This window comes from Suricata suricatta, chromosome 13, assembly GCF_006229205.1.
Source record: "Suricata suricatta isolate VVHF042 chromosome 13, meerkat_22Aug2017_6uvM2_HiC, whole genome shotgun sequence".
Classification (NCBI taxonomy): domain Eukaryota; kingdom Metazoa; phylum Chordata; class Mammalia; order Carnivora; family Herpestidae; genus Suricata; species Suricata suricatta.
The window spans coordinates 1,089,884-1,099,422 of record NC_043712.1 but is presented as its reverse complement, the minus strand read 5'-3'; the positions used below and the strand labels follow the sequence as shown (position 1 = coordinate 1,099,422).

At 65.4% G+C, this 9,539-nt stretch overlaps 1 long non-coding RNA gene across 1 annotated transcript; it reads left to right on the top strand.

Annotated features, from left to right (window-relative positions):
- Positions 1-775: 775 nt before the first annotated feature.
- LOC115276304 lies at positions 776-1,650 on the top strand. Its single transcript, XR_003901880.1, has 2 exons — positions 776-970; positions 1,591-1,650. It is a non-coding gene; the product is annotated as an uncharacterized LOC115276304 (long non-coding RNA).
- The last annotated feature ends 7,889 nt before the right edge of the window (positions 1,651-9,539 follow it).

Sequence of the window (9,539 nt, the reverse complement as noted above, 5' to 3'; positions counted from 1 at the left end):
AACCCTTCTGCCCTGGCCCGCATCCTGTTTCCCCCCAACCCAGTCGCCCTGCACAGCCCTCCCACCAGCACATGCCTGGCCTGCCCCCACCCCCCACCGGAAGCCCCACTGCCCTTGGCCTGCTCCCAGCAGCCCCACCCAGACCGCCATACCCGTGGCCACCCAGATGCCCACACTACACCTGCCTGGGGCCTGCTCCAAGCACCCCCAGGGCATGGCAGGAAGCTTGTCAAGGCCGATATTCAGGGCCTTTCCCCTCACAGTTCTTGCTAAGGTGTCTGCTCAGGGTTCCTTGGGGGCCAGGACACCTATCTTTGACCCAAAGACCCCCTCCCAGATCCTCAGGCCCCTAGGGGGCAGGTGGGGGTGAGTGACCAGGAGGTCTCAGAAGAGGCCCTTGTCCTCGTCCTCCCTGGGGCCAAGTGGCTTGGGTCACAGCACCTGGGAGGGGTCATCACGATCTCTTTGAACTCTGGGTGAGCTGTCCTTAGAGTTGTCACCAGGATTCTGAGACCACAGAGACCCCTGCCCCTATCACTTGAGTTAAAGAGACCCGGCAGTGCTGGAATAGGGGGTGGGGGCTGGCCCCAGGAGGGACCCTGGGGGTCTTCAGCTTTGTGAGGGGCAAGGATCTATCTTCCAGGGCTCCTGCTCCTTTCCCGCCCCATCTCCACACGGAAGTGAGCGTTGGCTGGTTGCCCAAACACAGGTGGGGAGCAGGGGCCAGCAGCCGCCAGAGCCCCCCGGACATCAGCATCTCTCCGCTCCTCAGATCACAGGGTCACCAGCCGCCCCATGAGCCCCACAGCAGCGTGGCCACACCTGACCCAGCAGGGCAGCCACACGTCCGTTAACGGGATGCCTCAGGGACACACATGTCCATATCACAGATGTGCAAACAGAGACCCAGGCTCCTGACGTCGACCGGCACCCTGGACTCCTGGTCCTCTGGCATCACCTGAGCTTCCCGGTGAGTCCAGCCCCAGGCGCCCCCTCCCGCTGCTGCTGCCCGGACAGCTCGCGCGGGCATGCTCGTGAGAAGGCGGGGATTCTCCGCCCGCTGGGCTCACCCTCACCAGGCTCCGCTGCCAGGCAAGGCCCCAAGGAGAGCAGCACGTCGGCAGTGATGCTTTAGAGTGGGTGGGCCCTGCGCTGGGCCCCCTGGGCTCCTCCTCAGCTGCTCTGGGGACAGCAGTGTGCACTGAGGGAGGGCGTTCCCCACCACAGCAGGCTTGTTCCCCTGGCCGAGCCTGACTGGGGCGGGGGGCAGCAGGGGGACAGACGACCCGGGCCTGGCCCCACACTCGGCTCCTGGAGCTGGAAAGTTGAGGGCAGGCACTCACCTGGAGCACGAGGTCCACACAGCTGGGCGGGGGGGGGGGGCAGGTGCTATGAAACCCCCTTCTCCTTCCTCACCCTGGGAGGCGCAGGCCACTCCCTGAGCCCCCGCTGCGGGGCTGCCCCCTGCTCCCCGGCCCCAGAACACGCAGCAGGCAGGTCCCCGCACCCCAGGGCTGGAGCCTCTGAAGCCAGGAGGACCGCCCCAGGCCGACGCCCCCAGGCCGACACACCCCTGCACTCTCTTCCCAGGTTTTGAGATCAGCCCTGAGGATCTGGCAGCGTTTGAAAAATAACATTTTCCTAATTGCATCAGCGTGGCCTCGTGTTTTTCCTGAGTCACGAGCTGGCGGGGCTGCGGGGAGGCGCACGCAGGGGAAGCCACTCGGCCAGAGATCGCCCCCGACTTGCGGAAAGCCTCCTTCCGGGGCAGAACCCCGAGACCGCCGGCTCCTCAGTGCGGCTGCCTCTGCTCCCGTCTGGAGCCGCTTTGGTTTTCTCTGCGGCCTGAAGGCTCAGACCTGGCAGGTCCATGGATGACCTCCCGCTTCAAGGGACGCAGGGGACAGGAAGAGAACTGCGGGGGTGGGTGGGAGCCACCACCCCAGCCCTGGGGTGGACAAGAAGGAAGTGCTGCCCCCAGTCCCCCACGGTGCTGCGGTGACACCGCACACCCGCGTAAGCACAGGGTGGCCACGGACGCCCTGCAGGCCTCCTGGCGTCTGTCCTGCCCCCAGCACAGCAGAGCACCCGGAGCCCTGTTTATTGTGCCAGCTGAGGGCAGGGGCCCCACGGTCTCTGGGTCCACACCAAAGAACTGATTTCTACAAGATCTAAGTGCTTCAGCAGCTTGAGGAAGGCAACCCTCTCCCCGGCCCTCACGCCCTCGGGATGAGATGTAGAGCGGCACTCCTGGGACCTGCCAACCCCTGGAGCTGGGTCGAGTGGCCCCCACCCCCAGGCAGGGGGTGGGGAGTCCCTGCTTGTCTTGGGGACTTTCGGCACAAACGCATGAGGCTCAGGCAGCAGCCTAGGGCCCTGATGACTTGAGTGTGGTCTGCTCCTGCCCCATCAGTTCACACTGGAGGCCCCAGGGAAGTCAGTTCCCATCTCTGAGCCTTGGTCTCCTCGTCTAGAAGCAAGGACGCCTTCGTTCTCACGGGCGGACCGTATGCAGGTGGAAAAAGGAAAATATGAGCCACTCAGCATAACACCTGGCCCGGGCGGGCTTAGTCAGCAGCAGCTTTTTAATGCTGGGCTGTTGAACAACATTCGGCCACATTCCACTGGACAAATGCTCTGGCCCCAAGTGTCAAGTTCCTGGGATGGCCAAGTCCGCATCCTGCTCTCTCCAGGTCAGCTGGAGGCCCCTCTGAGGAGTTCCGATTTGGGCTGCTGACCCACGGGATCCAGGCAGAGAGGCCAAGGATGAGATGGGAAGTGCGTGGCCTGGCACACACGAAGGGACCTCGCCTGGGCAGTCTGGGCACCCACAGGCACGGGAGGGAAGCCGCGGCTGACTGCCAGTCGCATGCCTGGCGCTGCGGCCGCAGGACAGAGGCTCGGGGTCCCGAGAACAAGCCGGGTGAAGCCAGGACTCGTGATTCTGTATCTGAGTCGAGCACCTGTGGGCTCATGGGGTCCAGGCAGCCACATGAGGTCCTCAAGCTTAGGAAAAGGCCCAGGCAGCTGGGAGGCTGAGCTGATGCTGACGGCGTCCTGAGTGCTGATACGCTGAGTGCCTTTGGGCGGTGACAGCCAGGGCTCCGTCCTCTGTGTCCCTCTCACCGCCGCCCCAGTGGTGCTCAAGGGGCCAACCAGCAAGATTACAGGAAGGCAAACGGGCAAGGACAGGCTCCTCCTACCACAGGCACCGGCGGCTTCGCACTCGCGTCCTGCCCCCTCGGTCCAATGCAGAGGAAAGACAGAAAGACACGGGGGGGGCGGCCCTCCTGGCCCCCGAGGCCTGCCCGCGCCCGCCCCTGAGGTCACAGGCGCCCAGGACCAGCGCTGGTGCCGGGCCATCTCTCAGAACAAACAGCCCAAGGAAACCACCGGCGCTGGGGCCCAGTGGCGTGTGAACACTGCGCTGCCAGGACGGAATAACGCTTCTCTCAGAGAAGAGCAGCACCCTCCATCATACTAAGAAACTCGAGGAGGAAGTCCAGTGGGGTCACGCTGGCAACAAATAAAACATTCACTAAGCTTCAAGATCCGTTGATAAGTTAAATGCAAGCAAACACGTTCTTAATAACCCACAACATAAGGAACCTTCCAGAAACCTAGTCAACATCACATCTGTGCAGTAAGGTTGCCGTTCCCACCCAACCTGGGACGCCGGCCTGCCCGCCAGGACAGGGTCCCGGCCGCCGCAGGACACAAAGAGGGAGCGCCGGGAACAGAAGCGCAGCTCTGTCCGCTCCCCGAGAAAACCCGAGAGAGCCAAGTGGAAAACGGTCAGGAGAGACGGGCGCGTCTGGTAACCGGGCCCCACCTGAGAGCGCCCTGCGAGCCAGGGCCGAGGGGCCGCCGCACACCAGCTCGGGGAGACCCCGCCTCCACAGCTGCACTTGCGCGAGGCTCACAGGGCCGCTGGGGAGGGGCGCGGCGCCCAGACGCCAACGGGACGAGGCCATCGTGGTCCCCGCAGCTCGGCAGTGCTTTCTGCAAAGGGCAGAGGCGCTCGGCTCCCATTGACACACACGGTCGTTTTCTCAGGAAACGACAGGAAGACACACGCGTGTCACCACTAAGCACCACAGCCACGGGACGCCGAGGCTTAGGCAGGAGAACGCACGTCCAGCGGGGACTTGAGGGTGGGGGTGGGTGGCGGGCACCACGCTGACGGGTCGGGGGCCGGGCGCCTGGCCCGGGCGGCGAGGCCCTGGGAGACTGCGCTGCAGCTAACACCGGCCCCCCCAGCGAGGGAGGGACTGGGAGAGAATATGGGGAGAGTCACCTGCTGTGGGGACGGCATCGAAGTCGTGAAGACCCGAGCACAGAAAGGAGCAGAGCCGGGACAGAGCAGCGCTCCCCGGGCACGAGGCGCCTGCAGCAGGGATCACACTCAGGTCTTCCGCCTTGCCGGCCACCGGGAGCCGAGCAGCGAGAGGGTGGATTCGGCTCTCGGGTCCGTGCCTGCCGCGTGGACACGAGAGGAGCCACGGGGAGCCCCGTGTGGGCTGAGACGTAAGAGCAGGGCTGTCCCGCCCAGAGCCTGTGCCCGCATGCCCTCCTCGGTGCCAGAGCCCGCCGGGCCCGGGCTTCCCCCCCCCCCCCACCGGCCTCAGGACGCTGCTGCCAACAGCCCGAACGTCCGTTAATTCAGCACAACGCCATGCAGCCTGCGTGGACGCAGCCCTCCCAGCACAGACCCACTTCTGGAGAGGGGGCGTCCTCTGGGCGCCCGGCTGTCTGCCAGCACGGACCAGCCGCCCCACGCCGTGACCTCCGGGTGGGGTGACGGCAGGGGAGGAAGGCCACGTCTCGCCCACGGTGCCACAAGGAGACCATCTCTCCTCAGCCCTGGTATGGGGGCCAGGAGATCGGGGACCGTCCCTGCCACCAGCGTCCCCAGGCCAGAGCCACAGCCCAGCCCTCGTCCTGAGCCCACCTCCGGGCAGGTGGCTGGGGAGGAGCCCCCGGCTCCAGGCGAGGGGCAACCTGGGAAGCCAGTGCCTGGCCCCACCTGCCGGCAGTGCTCAAAGTCGCCGTCCTGGGGCCTGCGGTAGCTGACGGCACCTCCTGGAAGGGGCCTGTTCCCGCTCCTAAGAGGTTCACACTCGTTCCAAATCCCCAAGGAGCCTGGAGAGCCACATTTGTCGGCAGGATCGGGGATGGGGGATGCCTGCCTGCACGTGTGTGCATGGATGTACGTATGCACGCATGTGCAAGCATGTCCATGCACACAGGCATGAATGGAGCACATGCGTGCGCACACCCTCACTCATCCCCGTGCAGCATCCCGGCGAGTCCGGAAGACAGTGCAGCATCATGGGGGGTGGGGGCTGAGGAGAGCGGGAGCTGGGGGGGATCTGCCGCGGACAGCGGGGGAGCGGACCGCTCAAGGAGAGAGGGCGCGGTGCCCCGGGGAGCAGAAAGCAGCGACTCTGCGGACGCAACAGAGAAGCTAAGTGCTTCCTTCGCACAATAATTAAAACGCCAGAGCATTCAAGCTGCTCAGCAGCCCTCCTGGGCCTCTTAGGGGAGTAGAGCGTCCGCCCTCCCCTTGGGGGAAGGGGCTCTGAGTAGACGCTGTGGCTTTGCCACCATCTCCCAGATGCGTCAAGTTCCAAAGTGACAGCTCAGCCCGTCGCTGAGCTGGATTCAAACTGAAGAGTCATCAGACTCGATGCTTCAGAGTGGGGTTCTCTGTGCACCCAGCAAGCCCGGAACACAGGGAGCAAGGGCCTGGTCCTGGTGAGGAGGCAGGGGCGGCGCCCCCCCTTCCCGAGCCCCGCCCCCCAAACTTAGGGCAGGTGGGAGCCACGGGGTTTGCAGGTCTCCTCCCGCCCACCCGGGCTGGGGCCTAGGGCTCGGGAACGCCCCCCTGTTGCACACCCCAAGAAGGACACAGCATACATGGGTGACCGACGGTCGGGTAGCGGGTCTTGTGTCCCCACTGCAAGGCCCAGAACGCAGCCCCTGGTGCCCACCCCCCTTGCCTGGTCCTGCCCACCAGCTGCATCCCATCCTCTGGCTGAAGACGCCCAAGTCCCTCCCCTTCCGGCTGGACGCACGGCGGCTGCTTGCAGGTGCAGCTGGGGGTAGCCAGAGCCGGCACGGAGATGGGGGGGGTCCCAAGGCAGCCTGCCAGGACAGATGGCGTCCCCTGTCACATCAGGGCACAGGGGCTCCACCGGGAGGAGGTGGCCCTATCTGGCCTGCCAGCTCCCCGTGCTGACCACACCGAGGGGCTCTGAAGGCTGGCGTGGCCTGCGGAGGTGCTGCGGGCCTTGTGCGGAAACAGAAGCCCAGGTGGGGGTGTCAGCTGCCCACACGTGATACTTCATACCTGGCAGATCTTGGCCCTTAGAGCCTCGTGCTCCTGGCATCCAAAAGAACTCAACTTGGTGGCTTCCCTGTCCTCTGACCTCTGGCACTCCAGGGTCATATCCCCACCAACACTCTGAGGCCTCCCTCAAGGGCTCCACACCAGGACCCCGGGCCCCTGCATGCCCAGAGCCATCACCGTCACCACCGGAGCAGACCCCAAGCTGTGACCAGGGTCCCCACCGAGCCAGTCAGGAGAGCGGAAAGAAGCTATTCAACTTCCCGGAGCCTTGCTGCCCCCTAATCCAGGGCTGGGGAGGACCTCCTTAGGCTACCAGGTGCCCCGGGTCCTCAGCCGCTGGCCCCAAGACCATGTGTGCCCACATCCGCACCGCTGTGGCCGGCGTCCCTGCGTCGCCCGGCGCAGTGGTTACAGACGCCACACGTGGATGCTGAGCTCCACCTGCTCTCCCACCCCAGCGAACTGCGGTGACCATGACGGCAGAACTGTGGTCTCACACCCTGTCTCAGGGTGGCGGCCCCTGCTGCTCGGCAGGGACGGGGCTGACAGGAGGAACGCACTAGACCCACTAGGGCTTATTTCTGCCATTCGGAGGGCAGCTGGCCCACTGGCTCAGGCACTGGCTGGGTCCCGGCCACAGCACGTTCCTGCAGCTGCCCAGCCGCCCAGAGCTGGGTCCCCCGGGGCTCCTCGATGCCCCCCGCTTGCAAGGAGATGAGTGCCAGCCGAGGTCCCCAGCAGGGAGCCTCCGGTCAGGTTGCTGTGAACCCGTGGGGCAACATCACGGGCACTCAGAGCTGGCGGCTGTGTGGCCGAAGCTGCAGACGTCGCCGCCCCAGAGCAGCCCGGAGTGACCGCATGGCGGACCCCTGATGTGGCGGACTTCTCCGGAAGGCCTTACCAGGGACTCAGCATCTAGTATGAGCCTCGCGCCCCGAGGCAAGGCCCTGGCTAATCTCCATGCTCCAGAGGAGAGGAGTTTGGGTCAGTGTGGGCAGCCTCATCTGCACGCGCATGCACACACACACACACACACACACACACACACACAGGCATGCACACGGCCTGAAGAATTCCCAAGATGACTTTAAAAATACTTGTACGATCAGAGTCTGCTCCTGAGCCGCTACCCACCCCGGGGCTCCACCCGGGGACCCCCACACCCCCTCGGCCGCCCCCCCCCACATGAATGCAGGCACATGCATGGGGGCACGGCACACTCAGGGGCGCACCCTCCCTGTGGGCACTTGTAGGCAGACCTCGCTGCGACAGGAGACGGGGCTCGTTGGGAGAACACGGCCCCGCGGTGGCCCCCAGAACCCTGCGCCCTCGGGGAGCCCAAGGAGAAGCCTCAGGAGTGAATCTGCTCTTAGTCACGTCGTGGGGAATGGAAGTCCCGGTAACAGAGCCCAGCGGCGGCCACGCCACGACAATCAAGTGACCTCACGGGCTGCTGAGACCCGGGCATGTGGACAAGCTGGCTGGGGGACTCAGAGGCTGTGGTGCAGCTGGCCGTGGGGACACAGGTCACACCCACAAACCTGCACTCTGACACAGAGCCCCAGGTGTCCCCCCCCACCTGCTCCCCCTCTCACTCACCTCTATCTCTCTGAGCCGCTGCTGTAGGCTCTCCTGGCCCAAACCAGACAGCTCTGAGTCCCTCCCAGGCCCCCACCTGGGAAGCCGCCCTTTGGCAGCCAGGCCTGGGCCCTAAGAACCTTTGCCACGGGGCCTGGGCCACTTCCTGCTGCCCTGCAGGCACTGCTCCCTAATATGGGCCTGGAGGGCGGGCCGAGAACTCTGGCCAGCCATGTGCCCTGGCAGGACGCCAGTCCCGGCTCTCTGTGCCCTCGGCCACCAGGGTTCACAGGGTGCCACACCAGTCCCTGGGGTCGGGGTGGGGGGGAAGGGTAGGGCTGTGGGGGGCTCTGTAAAAGGCCAGAGGACTCTGACCCAAAGGCCAGCACTGGCCCGCTCCAGGGAAAGGCAGGCCCTCCCTGGGCCCCTGACCCTTCCGTAACAACTGTCACCTGCATGGCAGCAATATGTGCACCTGGGGAAGAAGCAGGGTGGGAAAGACAGTGCCCAGGGATCTTCCGGGGTGGCTAGGACCTGGGGCCCTGCCCGGCCGGATAGGCACAGGGTCCAGATGGGGGCCAGGCACCATGGGAGGGACTCCTGCAGCCCAGAGAGCCAGGAGCCCATCCCCAGTCCCCAGGTACCTCACCTGACAGCCTGGAGGCTGCTCCGCCAGCAGGAGGCAGGGGTACCCCTCCAGCCTCACCTCTGCCGGGAGCCACAGCACTGTTCCTAGAGCCATGAGGCACCTTTGACGATCCAGCCGGCCCGAGCTGTAGGGAGGGAGGGAGGCCAGGCCGCCGGACTCCAGGCTGGCCCTGTGGTGAGACCTGCAGAAGCCCCATCCCCCTCCAGACCCTCACTGGACCCGAGAAAGGTCTTCCCTCTCCCGGCCGAAGACAGCCTCCCTGACCTAACAGCCTTGGCCTCAGCTGCCCCTGCTCCAGGCAGATCATAGGCCCTTGCCCAGCCTGATCTCCCCTGGGCGGGGGGTCCTCACACGGCCTCCTCCTCCCTGGTGGGGGTGAGTCTTCACCCCTTCCCTGGGGGGCTCCCCATCCAGCCTGACCTTCCCCCCAGCCCTTGGGCTGGGACACAAGCTGGTCAGGTCTGTTTCCGCCCTGGGCTGTGCCAGAGCGCTGTGCCCTCTGGGCCAGTCACCGGGACAGCCGGCACGTGGCTCCTGGGACACTGTGCAGGCACAGGTGGCCCACTCTCAGGCTGCCTAGAAGCCAGGTCGGCTGGCCCCCTTCTCACCGAGCTGAGCTAATGGGAACGCCCAAAAGAAGAAATGACAAGCCCCCCAAACCATGCCATTAAAAGCCAAAATTCCTGCCCTTTGTGCGACACAGGCCACCCGCCTCTCACCAGGAGTCGAGCCCGTTCTGGGAATTGCCCTTGAACACGTGCTTCCACCGGAGTGCTCTGGCCCCTATGCCCCGCTGCCGCCCCCTTGCGGCAGCACCCCAGTGGGCTCCTTCCAGCAGGCTGGGTGGAGGGGGGCTGGGAGGCCGGTGCAGCCCCAGCTCCCCGCACCTGGGAGCTGCTTGGGGCTGCACACCCAAAAATGGCCGCATTGGGGGCACTTGCGCATCCAGGGAGCAGAGAC